Source organism: Felis catus, chromosome B1 (assembly GCF_018350175.1).
Source record: "Felis catus isolate Fca126 chromosome B1, F.catus_Fca126_mat1.0, whole genome shotgun sequence".
Taxonomy (NCBI): Eukaryota; Metazoa; Chordata; class Mammalia; order Carnivora; family Felidae; genus Felis; species Felis catus.
This window is the reverse complement of record NC_058371.1, coordinates 103,498,525-103,516,457: the sequence shown is the minus strand read 5'-3', so window position 1 is coordinate 103,516,457 and position 17,933 is coordinate 103,498,525. Positions and strand designations below refer to the sequence as shown.

At 34.4% G+C, this 17,933-nt stretch overlaps 2 long non-coding RNA genes across 3 annotated transcripts in view; one reads left to right on the top strand and one right to left on the bottom strand.

Moving 5' to 3' along the window:
- The window catches only part of LOC109499001, a 96,915-nt gene extending 95,937 nt beyond the window's left edge, over positions 1 to 978 (bottom strand). The window contains exon 1 of one of the 2 annotated variants that reach the window (XR_006596814.1): positions 10 to 978. This is a non-coding gene — a long non-coding RNA (uncharacterized LOC109499001). The remainder of the gene's footprint in view (positions 1 to 9) is intronic. The other variant, XR_006596812.1, reaches the window with a different exon arrangement.
- LOC123384961 lies at positions 167 to 16,003 on the top strand. Its single transcript, XR_006596815.1, has 4 exons — positions 167 to 257; positions 15,579 to 15,631; positions 15,730 to 15,790; positions 15,901 to 16,003. It is a non-coding gene; the product is annotated as an uncharacterized LOC123384961 (long non-coding RNA).
- The last annotated feature ends 1,930 nt before the right edge of the window (positions 16,004 to 17,933 follow it).

Genomic DNA, 17,933 nt, shown 5'->3' with positions numbered 1-17,933 from the left:
TTAGCCTACCTTGGGTGCCTACCTGCCTGCCACCTGCTCTGTATTAATGCATAATACCTTATGTCATTTCTGGAACTCTTCCAATATCTACAGGTCACAATGACAGTGCACCACTCCATTGGCTGAACGCTTGTTTGCAATGATGAGCTACACATGTTGGCTAATACTGCCAACAATTTAATGCTTCAGTTCCTCCAGTACCCTTGAGTAGATGGCATCTGGTCTGAATTTTGGCTCTCTTTGAGGATGCATGATAGGTAACTTTCATCTGGATAGCAGAGACACTTGACCAGCCAATTAAGTATTCTGAAATCCAGGAAGTTTATGTAGGTGAAGATAATTAGTCTTAAAAATAAACTCAGAATAAAAAGCCTCAGGAAGTGGAAACTAGCCAGGAACCCATCTAATAAAAATAAATTGAGTCGAATTTTAAATTTTTGGAGGTTTAAAAAAATCATTTACATAAAAGTTTCCTTGAGTTTGAGATTATATTTTAATAATGTCTGTAAAAGCAATGTGAACCTATCTATTGCAACTCCACTTTGAAGAAAATGGATACTTGATAGTTATTATTGAAAGAGAGAAAGCATTTCAAAATTTTACTTTTCCAACCTTATTCTTATTCCACATGTAATCATTTTAACCTATTTTTGAACTATTTGAATAAAGCTAAATTAAAAAAAACAGGAATGGAAATATATTTTCTTAGCTTTCTAAACAAGATTTTTGTGCATGAATTATAAGTCTGAGTAAATGTTTCAAGCTATACATTTTTATGTGTCTCACAGTGAGAATTTGTATAATGTAAAAAATAAATACTCCTAATGAGAACTATCAATGTTTTTCTTGAGTTGGACTTAGACATTTTGGTCACAGTATAGATGTTTGTTTTGTTTTATAACTTTACTCTGAGAGAACTTTTACTTTTAATGACAGAACTAATTTGGAAATATGCAACTTGTCTCAAAAATATGATGCCTACATCGACATCAGTATCACTTGCTTTGTAAGTGATAATTCTGAATTTTTTATGGAAAGAATGTTATAAAATAAGTTTCATAGTCAAAATCAAATGACATAAGACATTTCAGCAGAGTTAAAGGACTCTAGTATTACATAGCATAGTATAAAATGTCCACCATACAGAATAAACAATATAAACCCAGGAAGAGGAATATACTGAAAACTGGGACTATGAGAAGAAAAGAGCCACTGGGCTACTTTGTAATAAAAGATACAAAATTTTTACACCTGTAAATGATAACTATCATTAAGTGAAGAATTAATCTCTTATCTAAGGGAACACCATGACAGGAAAAAAAAAAAAAGAAAAGAAAAAGCAATAAGAGGAATGTGAAAAATAGAAACAGGAAGGCACAGGGTTTTTTTAATATAATTTATTGTTAATTTAGCTAACACACAGAATATACAGTGTGCTCTTGGATTCAGGAGTAGATTCCCATGATTCATCACTTACATACAATACCCAGTGCTCATCCCAACAAATGCCCTCCTGAAGGCCGATCACCCTCTTTCTCCTCCCCACTGTCCTCCTCCATTAACCCTCAATTTGTTCTTTGTATCTAGAGTCTCTTATGGTTTAGCTCCCTTTCTGTTTGTAACTTTTTTTTTCTTTCCCTTCCCCCATGGTCTTCTGCTAAGTTTCTCAACTTCCACATATGAGTGAGAACATATGATATCTGTCTTTCTCTGACTGACTTATTTCACTTAACATAATACCCTCCACTTCCATGAACGTGGTTGTAAATGGAAAGTTTCATTCTTTTTCACTGCCAAGCAGTATTCCATAGTATACATAAACCACATCTTCTTTATCCATTCATCAGTTGATGGACATTTGGGCTCTTTCCATAATTTGGCTATTGTTGATAGTGCTTCTATAAATATTGGAGTAAACGTGCCCCTATGAGGCAGCACTCCTGTATCCCTTGGATAAATTCCTAGCATTGCTATTGTTGGGTCATAGGGTAATTCTATTTTTAATTTTTTGAGAAACCTCCACACTGGTTTCCAGAGCAGCTGAACCAGTTTGCATTCTCACCAACAGTGCAAGAAGGTTTCTCTTTCTCCACATCCTCACCAACATGTGTTGTTTCCTAAGTTATTAATTTTAGCTACCCGGACTGGTGTGAGATCATATCTCAATGTGGTTTTGATTTGTATTTCCCTGATGATGAGTGATGTTGAGCATCTCTTCATGTGTCTGTTAGCCATCTGGATGTCTTCATGAAAAGGTGTCTGTTCATGTCTTCTGCCCATTTCTTCACTGGATTATTTGTTTCTCAGGTATTGAGGTTGGTAAGTTCTTTATAGATTTTGGATAATAACCCCTTATCTGATATGTCATTTGCAAATATCTCCTCCCATTCTGCCAGTTGCTTTTTGGTTTTGTTGATTGTTTCCTTTGCTGTGCAGAAGTTGTTTTTTTTTTTTTAATCTTTGAGATCTCCATAGTTCATTTTTGCTTTTATTTCCCTTTCCATCAAAGACATGTTGAGTAAGAAGTTGCTGTGGCTAAGGTCAGGGTGCTTGTTGACTTTTTTCTCCTGTAGGATTTTGATGGTTTCCTGTCTCACATTTAGGTCTTTCATTAATTTTGAGTTAATTTTTGTGTATCGTGTAAGAAAAGTGGTCTAATTTAATCCTTCTGCATGTTTCTGTCCAGTTCTCCCAGAGAGAGAACCCAAATATAGAAAATCATGAGTGAAAGAGCAGAGGTCACAACCAACACCAGAGAAATACAATTATCAGAGAATACTATGAAAAATTATCTGCTAACAAACTGGACAATCTGGAAGAAATGGGAAAATTCCTAGACACCCATACACTATCAAAACTTAAATGGGAAGAAATTGAAAATTTGAACAGACCCATATCCAATGAAGGCAATGAACCAATTATCAAAACTCTCCCAGCAAATAAGAGTCCTGGGTCAGATGGTTTCCCAGGGGAATTCTACCAGATTTTTAAAGTAGATTTAATAGTTATTCTTCTCAAGTGTTCCAAAAAATGGAAATTGTAAGAAAAGCTTCCAGACTCATTCTATGAAGCCAGCATTACCTTAATTCCCGAACCAGACAAAGACGCCACTAAAAAGAACTACAGACCAATATCCCTGATGAACATGGATGCAAACATTCTCAACAAGATACTAGCAAATTGAATTTAATGGTATATTAAAAGAATTATTCACCATGATCAAGTGGAATTCATTCCTGGACTGCAGGGCTGGTTCAATATTTGCAAATCAATCAATGTGACACATTAAATTAATAGAAGAAAGGATAAGAACCATATGATCCTGTTAATAGATGCAGAAAAAGCATTCAACAAAATACAGCATCCTTTCTTAATAAAAACCTCAAGAAAGTCGGGATAGGTGGAACATAATTTAACATCATAAAAGCCATATATGAAAGGCCCACAGCTAATATCATCCTCAATGGGGAAAAACTGAGAGGTTTCCCCCGAAGGTCAGGTACATAACAGGAATGTCCACTCTCACCACTGTTGTTTAACATAGTGTTGGAAGTCTTAGACTGAGCAATCAGACAACAAAATGAAATAAAAAGCATCCAAATTGGCAAAGAAGAAGTCAAACTTTCACTTTTCACAGATGACAGGATACTCTAAATTGAAAATCCAAAGACTCCACCCAAAAACTGCTAGAAATGATACATTAATTCAGCAAACTGACAGGATATAAAATCAATGTACAGAAATCAGTTGCATTTCTATATACCAATAATGAAGCAACAGAAAGAGATATCAAAGACTCATATCATAATTGCACCAAAAACCATAAAATTCCTAGCAATAAACCTAACCAAAGAGGTAAAAGATTTGTACACTGAGAACTATAGAATACTTATGAAAGAAATTGAAGAAGGCACAAAGAAATGGAAAAACATTCCATGCTCATGGATTGGAAGAACAAATATTGTTAAAATGTCAATACTACCCAGAGCATTCTACACATCCAATGCAATCCCAATAAAAATAGCACTGGCATTCTTCTCAAAGTTAGAATAAACAATCCTAAAATTTGTATGGAACCACAAAAGACCCCGAATGGCCAAAGTAATGTTGAAAAAGAAAACCAAAGCTGGAGGCATCACAATTCCAGACTTTAGCCTATATTACAAAGCTCTAATCATCAAGACAGTATGGTACTGGCACAAAAACAGACACTTAGACCAATGGAACAGAGTAGAGAACCCAGAAATGGACTCACAAATGTATGGTCGACTAATCTTTGACAAAGCAGGAAAGAGTATCCAATGGAAAAAAAGACAGTCTCTTTAGCAAATGGTGCATGAAAGCACAGTTTTAAATCACCAGCAGACAATATCCAATTGAATCTAAGACCTGTTTCTTCTCTTCTTTCAAAAGAAATAAATATTTGGAACAGAAAGGCAGACTCTGAAAAATATTTTCCTCCTGTTATTGACATATTTAAAGTTTTTACAGCCTGGCCTCATCAATGGGTAAAAGGAGTGCACCCGATTTCATTGGTGCTATGCTAGGTTGCAACAGGAAACCAGTTAAAATCTTGGCTCTTAGATTCAATAGCCATATTCTCATAATTATTCATAAATGTTAAACAGACATGTAAGGTAATAAATGGGGAGACAATTTGAAAAAGATTGATAATAATAACAATACCTAATAGAATGTTTATTAAGTTAGGCATAAGGGCATCACTTTAAGTACATTATTATATTTAATTCTATTGAATTAATACCAAATAGAGGAGTATTGTGACTATTTTTCAGACAAAGAAAATGGGGTATCAATAACTATTCAATTTGGTGTATGACATATTATGATTAGATGGCTTTGAAACTAACATTGGACTTAGAAAACTTTATTCTGACTGTAGAAATTTGGATTTAGACCTAATCACAGTATATAATATAGATCTTTTCAATAATTAATGAGGAGGACACACTTCCGCTGGTAACCTCATAGAGCAAGTTTTTTCTCTCTCATTTTGTCTGGAAAGCAGTTTCAAAACCATGGGGGTTTAAACATAAGATGCATCTGAGAAACCACCATCAAAAGCATGTTCTAGCTTTTCAATAATTTTATTAGCTAATATGCATTAGCAGAGCTTACTCTGTTCCAAGCACCTTTCCAAATATATATATATACATATATATGAAATATACATATAATATATAAATATATATATAATTGGAAATATATATAATATATAATATTGGAAATACATAAAAATATATATTGAAATATATATAATATATAAATATATACAATATATATTAATATAATAAATTTAATTTAATAAATGTATATATGTATATATTTAATATTTGCATATATTTAATATATGTATATATTTAATAAATATATATATATTTATTAAATGTTTATTTATTTTGAGAGACAGGGAGAGAAACAGTACAAGAGGGGCAGAGAGAGAGGGAGAGAGAGAATCCCAAGCAGGATCCACACTGTCAGCATGGAGCCTGGTATGACGTTTTATCTCATGAACTGTGAGATCATGACCTGATCTGAAATCAAGAGTTGGACATTCAACTACCTGAGCCATCCAGGTGCCCCTATATTAACTCTTCTACTATATGACCGCCTTAAGAAGTAAGTATTTATTATCTCCACTATACTGATGGGGAAACAGAGATAAAGCCACACACTTGTTCCTATGGCTGGTCAGTGGCAGAGCCAAGATTCAAATCTAGGCATTGAGGTTCCAGAGTCTGCCGTCTTAATCATCATATAAGGCTTTTTTTCCTACTAACATTAATTTCATCAAAATAATAATATTTCCGGATACCCTACTACTGAAAGAGATCTGTGTTTGACAATGTAGAACACATGTGCCTGCACACCACACACGCACACAATTAATGGAAATAACACTTATTTAAGCACCTACACTATGTTCTAGGCCCAATGATAGATTACATAGGTTTAAGTCAAATTTCTAAGTCATAGTGTAAAACTATCCTTTCTAAAAGTCAAATTATTTTAAAAGCCATCATAATCACAAGCTATCACACAATATCCTTTATTTACAGAAAGTTTATTTACAGAAAGTTCAGTGCCTTGATCAAAGTCAACATCTCAGTGTGAATCAGATGCCAGGTCTCTCCAACTCCAAAGCTGATGGTTTCTTCATTATACTTTGCAAGAAGTGTCAGAAATATTACTATTTAAAAATTATTCTAGGAAATAAAATAAAATCTTTAAATATAGATTCAAGGCAACAGTGAAAGTTATACAACATTACATTCTATGAAAGCACAATGGCTAACTCCCTGTACATCTTCAAAAAAAGCTAAATATATACATGTACACACATACGTATGTATATTTAATAGGGGAGAAATGTGCTGTTTCTCTAATCTTCTAGTTTATTTTCCTACAATTTTCCTTCATGTATCTTCTACTTCTTGTGATATCAAACATTATTTCCTAAATAACTTATGTACTTGAAATTATTTGGAATGCCCTTACATTCTTTGGAATATCCTTCCCATCATGAAGTACTATTCATCTATCAAGACAGTTTACATGTTATCTTCTTGGGTAGTGCTACACCAATATCTCTAAAATATTAGTTTGACAACTATTATATGGAGAGCATCATATTAGATCATATACATATTGTTTTATATATTTGTCTCTTAGTAGACAGATTGTTCCTTTATGCACAAACCATGCTCCTTTTTTATTTTAAAATATTTTTTATGTTGACACGTCTTTGGTTTATCTTCTTCTGGAATTAATAAATTTACATCATATTTGAATTATCATAAGTGTAATTTTAAGTTCTCTAATACTATTTTAACATATATTTTAGGGAATTTTGCTCATTTGCTTATTTTTCTGCCTTTGTTTTGTGTTTTGTTCATTCCTTTAAATAACAATTCCAGGTTTTCGTCTTTCCTTGCTGCAGATTTGTTTCTACATTTAGTTCCCTAGAACTATTTCTCTCATCCATTTGAATTTTAATCTAATTCATCATTCAACAGTATTTATTGATGAATATTATGGAAACAGCAGTACTGAATCAATGAGACTCGCTTTCATAAAGTTTATATTTTTATTCTGTGATTATGTGCATGGCTTTGTGTTCCATGTCTTCTGTTATCCTATTAGGTATGCTAAATGGTTTGTAGCATTTTTTCTGGTGCTTATTTTAAAATGTTTTCAGAGATATGAATTTGTTATGAAAGTTCAAAGAAATACTCTATTTCCTTCCTGTAGATCAATGTGCATAGCTCCTAGCTAGTTTATTGGTGTCTACCATCTTTTCAATTATCATGGCTCTTCTGCCCTGATCAAAATGTGCTCCTTCTCCTACTGCCTAATTGTTGACACTAGATAGAAACCAGTATCTGATAACAAATTCACTAGTCTAAACTCCTACAAGGACACCTCTTAGATCTGCTCCACATTTCAAACACACAAAGCATTACTTCCAGGCCCTCCTCTGTTTCATTACTCACCACCTCCCAAGCCCTACACAAACCTGTCCAGCAATTTCTTTGGATATAGGAAGAAAGATACAACTGTGGAACAGTAAGGTAGAATGAAGGAAGCAGCACTCTGGCTCTCTTGAGCAAACACCATCCACACATTAAAGGGATGATTTTCACTCTTCTGCTTGGCATAATCTTTGTATTTCTGAGCCACTCTACAGACATTGAGAGAACTATGGGTTTCCTGAAAATCCTTAAGTCAAATTCTTAGTTTTCTGGAAGGATGGTCTCCATATGGGATACACATTGCCCTGTGCGATCTACTTTGAATAAATATGTTAATGAACATTTTCAAATTCTAGGAATGGGTTTATTTTTACTTCTAGTATTTATTATGAGTGTTTTCATCATTATGTATGTCTTCATAATAAGTTTATTGAGAAGTTAAGAGAAACAGCATTAGAATCTGCAAGAGATACACCATTTTAAAACTGAAGTCTAACTATTTAATTTTAAAGCTGATACATTCAAATTCTCTGATTCTCATCGTAACAATTAGGCTTTGAAACCCAATAAGAAAGTGGATTAAATTATGGGAATACAATTTTGCTATATATGACATAGAGAAACAATGGACTAGAGAGGTGTAAGTGTCAAGAACTGTGAAGGGTCTGTGAAGAGTTTTACATTAGTTAGAAGGTAACCAATTAGCCTACCACCATTATATGCATGATGGCAGGAAACATGAGAATCTTGGGTCAGAGAAGAGGAAAGCTTATTACCCATAACATCAGTAGCCAGAGTCATTATCACTTTTGCACCAGTTTCCTGAGCTTCTGTTTCTACAAGGCAATGTAACCAGAGCCAGATGGATGTATCAATGGTATATTCAGTAAGTCATGGTACAAAAGAGGAACCCCAAGCTTGGAAATACTAGTAATTTATTACCGGCTAAAAGCAAGCCTGCCCAGACTTTTCTCCAGGAGATATTATCTTTATCATAGTAGATAGTAAATATGCCTTTCCTTTGCAATGAAAGGAAATACTATAACTTCTAAGACTGCATTCTATACACATCCTTGAAAAGATAATCCAGGAGAACTTGCTGTTCTGCAGAACTGATCCTTGGTAAATTTCCCAAAGTTGGCATTGGTTGTGCTTACAACATGTGCAGAAACACAAGAACCCATGGAGAATTGTCTCAACATTAGAGAAGAGGATAAAAATTAACATTTTAAAGCAATTATTATAGTCCAGGTGCAGCAATAGATACTTTATATGCATTATTTTATTAAATCTTCACATTCTATTAGGTATGCTTTATAATATTCATTTTACAAAATCTCAGTGACATTAAGTAATTTTCCTAAGTCACTGGTCTCCTAAATGATATAGCCAAGACTTGAGCCAAAATTTATGTATCTCACTCTACTACTGTAAAGTAGAATGTCTTCTACTTTAAGATTTAATTTCAGAATGTAGAGAAATTAAAGAAAACATATGCTATCACATTTTCAATAAAGAAGTGACCCAAATTAAAAGATTACTCATGGAAGGATATTTTTTAAGTTTATTTTAAAAAGTTTGCAAAAAAAAAAATTGCTTAGCTCATATTTCTATAGGCTTCTACTCCAGAGAGAGGATAAAGCTGAGTGACTTAGGCAGTCTCATTACTTGACTGACAAGGAGCAGCTGGAGGTTGCCTCTACTAGAAATTATCATGAGCTCAGTACCTTGGACATCTCCCCAAAGTGTTGTTTGTAGCTTAAGCCACTAAACATGTTGACATTGTTCTAGGGAATGAAAAATTCCATTCCTTTCCATTCTTGTACTGGAAAAACAGGGTATTACCCCATCACCTGAAATTATCTTTTCAATATCTGAAGTGATAACTTTGAAATGTCTCTTAAAAAACTCTATATTTGGGGTAAAGGATAAGTGTCCAGAGATATACTTCATTCACTCTATTTAAAATAACAGGTTCCCCTTTCTAATCAGCACTTTTTAACACATATCCATTATTTTTGTCTTCCATGGAATTTATCACTAACATATCAAATATTTTATTTGATAGCTTGTCTACCTTCCATAATTAAAACATAAGCTACATGAAGACAGGTATTTTCATCAGGTGTCTTTCATCAGGTGTCTAGGATATGCCTACAATATTCTCTATGCCTAGAATAAGCCTATCACCAAAACTCAGCACGTATAGTTTTAATGAGCAAATATAGATGGATGGTTCTTGTGAAGTTGTTTAGACATCATATAAATTATATTTTATTTAATCTACAATCATATTCCAAATAGTATCATTAGTAAATATGCCCCAAATGGAATTTTTCTGGTTAATTAATTCATATTTTATATATGTAATATGTTTATATTTGTGTTTTGTGAATTTCCACTAATTACAAGTTAACTGAAGCAATGAATACATAATTTTTAAAAAATCTGATGGTGTTAAAGTGGAAACAAAATAAATGATGTGGCTGTCAATTCTTTCATAAAGCAATGGCATTGGTTCTCTTCTCATTTGTTCTTGAATCAGGAACAGACTGTGAAATGTGAAAAAGACTTGATAGTCCCCAACTTGCAAAAATAAATGTGAAGAATAGAAGTAGAAACCCGCAGGCTGTTTTAATATTGATTATGTACAACCAGCTGCAATTCTTGCATCTCCTCTCGAGACTGACCTAGTTGTCCCAAGGTGTTGCTCTGCTGAGGAAAGAGGACCCATCTCTTAGATCGGGCTGTTACATAGTGGAAATAATCACCAACAGATGGTGATAATCTGTTACCAGTCTAATGGAGATCCCTGAAGATATGCTGGGAAATGAAGTTTTCGCTAAAGGACACTTGCTACTAAAGTACAAAGTGAATAAACAGAATATCCGGTACAGCTGGAAGGGAAGCTGCTTCTGATTAGAGAAAAGGAATACACAGCCAGTTTAAGTTCCAGTGGCAAAAATCACTCTACATCAATTTCTGTATCTACGCTTGACTTTTAGCCTTGTTGACTATTCAACCACTTACCCTGCTGTTTCCTGAGTATTGGATGTACTTAGTGACAGCTGTTGGGTCAAAGGTACCTAACGCATGTGGACACATACACCTTGGCCTGTCTGAGAGAATTCGTGCTCTGTACTTTTGGAGCAAGGGTCAAGACTGCTCAGGATTTATTTCTTTGCTCATCCTTATGGTAAGACATATAACCTGGATGTTATTAAGGTATGGGAGACTTTTAAAGAGGCTTTTTTATTTGTGAGGTTGGACTTGGCTACTGCCTGTTATGGACAATAGTAAATGGCACTTAATTAAAAACATCATGAACTAGAAATGCTGCATATAAACTTGCTACTCAAAGTGTAGTCCATAGGCAAGCATTATCAGCATCATCTGAGAACTCATAAAAATTCAGAATTTCAGCCCACTTCTGGCTAACAAATTTGAAATCTGCCTATTTTCAAGATCTGCAGTCACACCTATCCACATTGAAATTTGAGAAGCATTCCTCTGACTCTACAATATTTTCACATGGCATTACAAATTACAAAGAGAATTCTAAAATGTAAGGTTTGTATGGTGAAATGATTAATTGAAATATGCCACTATGATGGGATGATGTTGCTGTTCCACAGAATTGACCATTGGCAAATTTCCCAATCAATTTACATCAGAGTGATATTAATTCCAATGACCAAAATCCATATATTTAATCAGCATGTTGGCTCAAAGACTTCTATCTATCCATGTACTTTCTGTGAAGTCGAACCTCAGTGTATGAAAAATGAACTTGTTATTCTTGCGTCCCCCTCCCCATTTTTCTCCACCATGTCCTCTATCTTGGTGAATAGCTTTACAACTAATAGCACCTGAGCAAGAAAAGTTAACATGTATGGTTTCTTTCTTCTCCTTATCTTCCATATCTGATAATTTACTGTATCTCATTCATTGCACTTTCAAAATTTCTCTTGAATCTCCCTCTACTACAATTTTAGTTTAGGTCTCCATTGTTTCTCAGCTGACCTATTCCTATAAAATTCAACTAGTCAACCTCTCTTCCATCTTGCCTCCCTCTGGTGAAATTTCTAGAACTTAAGTCTGATTACATCATGTGATTCAGCCATTAAAAATAAAACCTTATCACTGCCCATTTCTTATAAGATTAGCCCCCTTAAAAATTTGCCGCAAACTACCTTTCTAAATTTATCTTTGGCCCCTGTAATCCTTGGACTCTTCACCCAACTTGTGGAACTGCCTGGCATTCCTTGCACATGAGAGGCCTTTTAGCAGTTTAGTACCTTGAAAAAGCTTTTCCATCTACTCAAATGATCTTCCTCCTTTCTGCATGACAAACTCTGGTTCATACTTCAAGACTCAACTCAAATGCCTTAATGAAGATAAAGAACAAAATAAGAGATTTTGCTCAACTAGATATTTGGTAGATAAATTGCCATCTACTATATTTCCTCACCTTTTGCAATATGACTTTGCAGATTCTTTCAACAAGAAGTAGAGTCTATGTTTCCAGTCCTTTAATCTGGGCTGAATTTCTGAACATATTTGTAGAATGCAGTGAAAGTGACAATGGGCTAGTTCTGAGCCTAGGCTTCAAGACACTTGGCATGCTTTGATCTCTGCTAAGAGCTGCCCTGGGAATAAGATCAGGCTACCCTGAAGGAGACCGAGACTAACTGTGTCACCTGTAGACTTTCAAAACGACCTAATATCAACTGACACCTAAACATGTGACAGAAACCAACCAAAATCACCAGAGCTGCCTGTCCAACCCACAGAGGAACCTACCTTCTGACCTACAGGTTCATGAGAAAAAAATAAATGTTTATTGTTTTAATCAACTGTGTTTTTATGGCGATGACTAACTGACACAGATACAAAAATTTAAAATAAACCTTTAGCAGTGTTCAGAGAACTTCGGCTACAGGCCAAATCTGATCCATAGCCTGTTTTAGTATATAGTATAGCCCTTGAACTAAGAATGCTTTTTTACATTTTAAAGGGTTGTTAAAGAAAAAAGAAGACAGAGACTATATGGGTCCTATAAAGCCCATAAAGCCTAAAAGAAATACTATCTAAACTTTATGGAATAAAGTTCACCAATCCCTGAACCATAGTAATGAGTAATTTGTGGGATTAGCAGAGGGATAGAAAAGTAGGCCAATTGACAGAATGGAGATCCCAGGATGAATCCAAAATTATATGGATTCCTGTTATCTGACAGAGTCAGTATTACAGATCTGTGAAGAAAAGATCATTTTTCAATAAATAGCCCCTAGATAATTGTTTAGCTCTCTGAAAAAAAGAAGGAAAGAAAAGGGAAAAAATAGGATCACTTAAAAATAATTTGAGAATAAACTATAAGGACTTAGAAGATAATATGGGAGAATATCCTTATAATCTTGAATAAAGAAAGATTTCTTAAATAAGACACAAAAGCATCAACAAAAAGATAGATAAAATTATTACAATAAGATGTAAATTTTCAAAGTAATTAATGTATATAAAGTAAATTAAAAAACTAACCACAGAGAGGGAGAAGACATTTGTAATACATGTAACTAATAAAGACTACTGCTCAGAATAAATAAAGAATTCCTACAAAGCAATAGGAAAAGACAAGCCCAATGGAAAACTACAGAAGAGGATTGAGTGCCACTTGACAAAAGATACATCCAAATGGCCAATAAATATATTAAAACTTACTCAACTTCATTAACAACTAAAGTAAAACTCAAATCACAGTAAGAAACTATTACAAACCCACCATATAAGCAAAAAAAAAAAAAAAAAAGCAGCAGACAAATCAGTCTTTTTTTTTTTTTTAATTTTTTTTTCAACCTTTATTTATTTTTGGAACAGAGAGAGACAGAGTATGAACGGGGGAGGGGCAGAGAGAGAGGGAGACACAGAATCAGAAACAGGCTCCAGGCTCCGAGCCATCAGCCCAGAGCCTGACGCGGGGCTCGAACTCACAGACCGCGAGATCGTGACCTGGCTGAAGTCGGACGCTTAACCGACTGCGCCACCCAGGCGCCCCACAAATCAGTCTTAAGATGGCTATGGGATTGCACATTCTCTTCTGATGGAATAGAAATTAGTCTAGCCACTTTGGAAAACTGGGATAATTTCATAAGACTGATGATACTTCTCTCCTATAACCTAGCAATTCTAGTCTGTTTATACACACTGGATCAGAGGTTCGGGTGTGGCCTCTGGGACCTCTAGCATCAACATCACCAGGGAACTTGTTAAAAATGCAAATGGTTCGGATGCTAAAATTTGAAAAACACTGTTCTAGACACTTACATCCCCAGATTCATGCTCAAAACTGGTCATAACATTATCATTCAAGGCTCGAACTAGAAACAATACAAATGTCATCAATAGTCAGGTTATAAACCATGGCATAATATCACTTACAAAGAATAAATGAACTTTAGCTTCATGCAAAACATGGATATATCTCACAAACACAAATTTGAGAAAAGATACAAAAAAAAACACTGCAGTATGATTCTATTAATATGAAGTTCAAAATTCGGCAAACTAAGCATGATGGGGGAACGTACGTATAGATAGTATTTTAAAAAGCAAAGGAATTATCATCATTAATCTCTGGGGGGAATATCCATAATAAGAGATACCAATGGCAATGGTAATGTTCTACTTCTTGTCATAGATAGTAACTATACGGGTGTTCATTTCACAACTATTACTAAAATGTAAACCCATTTTTCACATACCCTAAAAGATACATTCTGGGGGGTCTGGGTGACTCTGTTGATTAAATGTCCAACTTCGCCTCAGGTTGTGATCTCGTGGTTGGTGAGTTCAAGACCTGCGTCAGGCTCTGTGCTGACAGCTCAGAGCCTGGAGCCTGCTTTGGATTCTGTGTCTCCCTCTCTTTCTGCCCCTTCCCTGCTCATGCTCTTTCTCTCTCAAAAATAAATAAATATTAAAAAAAATTAAGAAACATGCTATATCACACAGGAAAACACATACGAAATATATTTATAAATAAGATTCTGAGGATGCTGCAAACTTCATTCCAGAAATAATTCATATAAAGTTCTCAATAACATGGTTATGTATATGAAGTGCTCTGTAAATGTTACCTGTTATCATTTTATATTAAAATAATTAATTGAATAGATTGTTCTATTGCATTGCATATAAATTCTGAAGTATTTTTCCTTCTGCCTCAAAATATTTTCAAATTGCCCTTTACATTAAAAAAATCACCTAGAACTCTGAGTGAAAAGAGGAGTAAAGGTATCCATGTTGAAAATATGGGATTTTGCTGAATAATTTGTTAGTTGTCCCTTTTGTGAACTTATTTTAAAAGTCACTAAGGAATAACCATGTTGTAGTTGCATGCCAGAGAAATGAGTCCAGTTTCCAGCCTAGCTCTTATATAGTAGTAGACGATAATTAATTTACAGGTGGTGTCCTATTATAAAGAGTAGAAGGTAAAGGAAAGTGAAATTTTGACAATGGATTAGAAGTTTCACCAAGTAAGGCCTGATACTGAAGGAGTAACACCAGCATCTGAAAATCTCCATCAGCTTATGTACCAGTAAGTATTCAGTCTCCTTAGTGGAGCAGATTCACTAGAACCTTTAAATGAAGTAATGGAAACTTTGATAGATTTTTCCAAACACTCTGCCATTTCCTTCAGCAACAATATTACTCTAAAGACTGGTGAGTCATAGGCTGACCCAAAGCTAACAAACAGAGGTTGTGTGTGAGTGTGTGGGAGTCTGGACACAGGGCCAGACATCAGAGAGGTCAAATCGCAAATTAACAAGTTTCTACCTTCAGCCAATTCTAGTGTTACCTACAGGCAACACGTGAATCATTAGGTAATCAGGCTCCCCTCTACGGTCTTTGAAAACAGTAGAAATACAGTGTTAAGTTCCACTATAGAAAAGATTACATAACATTTGGTATTAAAAAATAGCATAAAACCCACCAAGCAAAATATGACATAATGCACTCCCACATCGTCTCCCTACTCATGACTTTAATACCGTAAAAGTAATTTGCTCTGCATTCTCTATTTTCTAGAACAGGAAACACTAGAGCTCTGGATTGACACCTTTGCCCCAAATAGACACTGGGTATGTACATTGATGGAGAGATGGAAGGCTCAACTGTGAATTAATTTTTAAATATAATATATAGTTGCTATAGGTTCAATGTTTGTGCCTCCCCCCAGATTCATATGTTGAAGACTTAACCCACAATGTGATGGTACTTGGAGATGAGGCCTTTGGGAGGTAATTAAATTTAGATGAGGTCATGATGGGGGCCCCATAATGGAGTTAGTGTCCTTATAAGAAGAGACCAGAACTCTCCCTCTCTCTCTCTCTCTTTCAATTATACACAGAAATAGCAAGACAGTGAACATTTTGTAAGCCAAGAGAGCGCTCACCAGAAACTGATCACGATGGCATCTTTATCTCTGACTTCAGCCTTCAGAACTGTGAGAAATAAATGTTTGTGTTTTAATCTATCTAGTCTATGTCATTTTACTATGGTATCCTGAGCTAAGTTAATAGTATAAATTCAGAATATATGACCTTTCATGTGTATATACACATATATACACATATACATATATGTATAAATTAATCTGGTATCTAATTTCCAATTTAATACACTTCATAAGTGGCAAGCCAGTTTACTATTATTAGGTAGCTACTAAAGATCCTTTACCATGTTATTTCTTAGGAACACATTTCCTCTCCTTTTCTAACAAAAAAACATTATAGATAGCCAAGACAGAGACTATGTCCACAATGTGGAGACATTTTCTATCCATATATTTGCTCTGATATTGGTGATCTCTCAGTACCTGCATCTCTGACAAGGAAAGAGACACTAGTTTGTGTTTCTTCAGTGGTTAGTCTCAAGCCCTCCTCTTTCCATCTCTTTTCATCACTGTCTGATAACAATGAATTTGTTTAAAATATTGCAAAAGTGTAATATGCTATTGTGGCTTAGGAAGTGATTACAAAAAAAATTATTTATGTATTTATAAAATAGTTGAGACAAAACTTGGTTTCTTTGCTGACAATTTTTTTTACTTATTTTCCAACTTGAATTCTCTATATTACTCTTGTGTCTATGTCCAGTATGGGTTTTTTTTGATATTTTATTTTTAAGTAATCTCTACACTCAATGTGGGGCTCAAACTTACAACCCTGCAATCAAGAGTCACATGTTCCACTGACTGAGCCAGCCAGGTGCTTCCAGTGTGATTTTTAAACACATAACAACAATGGTGAACATTACATAAGACAAATGAAATGTGATTGTCCTTATTAATACCAATATTCTAATTAATAATATATTTTTCTAGAATAAGTAAATAATAATAATAATAATAATGACACCTTAGAATATACTTTATATGACATCGCAAAATATCAAATGATTTAATCCTAACAAAATTCATGTCTGTGTGTAACATTGTTATCATCCTGGGTTTTTTTTGCTAAAGCCAAGAAAAGCTAATATTTGCAACAAATTCTATTATCCATTTTATAATTTTGTGATGTAATGATGCTTTTAGTATCCACCTAACATTAACATATGCTAACAACAGAAAGTTTTGGCAAAGCTATTTGGAGATTTTTAGAAGTGGCCCAAGGAATTCAAAAGAAGAAACTATCAAGAACAGATAATTTGTTTCTTTTTAAAATTTTTTTAATATTTATTTATTTCTGAGACAGAGAGAGACAGAGCATGAGTGGGGAGGGGCAGAGAGAAAGGGGGACACAGAATCCGAAGCAGGCTCCAGGCTCTGAGCTGTCAGCACAGAGCCCAACACGGGGCTCGAACTCACAGACTGCGAGATCATGGCCTGAGCTGAAGCTGGACGCTCAACTGACTGAGCCACCCAGGTGCCCTGATAATTTGTTTCTTTATTCTCCCTTCCAAAGTTCAAAAGGAAGCTTGAAAAATATTCTTTTCAAACTAAGATGATATCATGAGAAGCAAACTAAGATGATATCTGTGCTTCAAAAAGTTAGAGAAAACTTTAACATTGACACTGTCTGTCTCTACCTATTCTTAATTTTTTTTTAAATTTCGAAAGCAATGCTAATAAGGAACATAACTTTTATTTGAGATAAATGTGACTTTGTCTGTAGGAAACATAGCAGAGAAAGAGAAATAAATGAGTTGTACATTCTCAGTATGTTCAAAACAACTGCACAAGACTAATTGATATAATTATTCTGGTATACAAGTAGTACTATAAAATATTAACCTCAAAGTATTTACCTACATCTACAATTTTAATAATATTAACTGCCAAGTATTTAACTATAATTACAATTTTTACAGTGTTCAATATTTAATGCTGTAAACATTCAATGTTATAGCATAGCATTCAATGGCAAAATTAATGGGTCA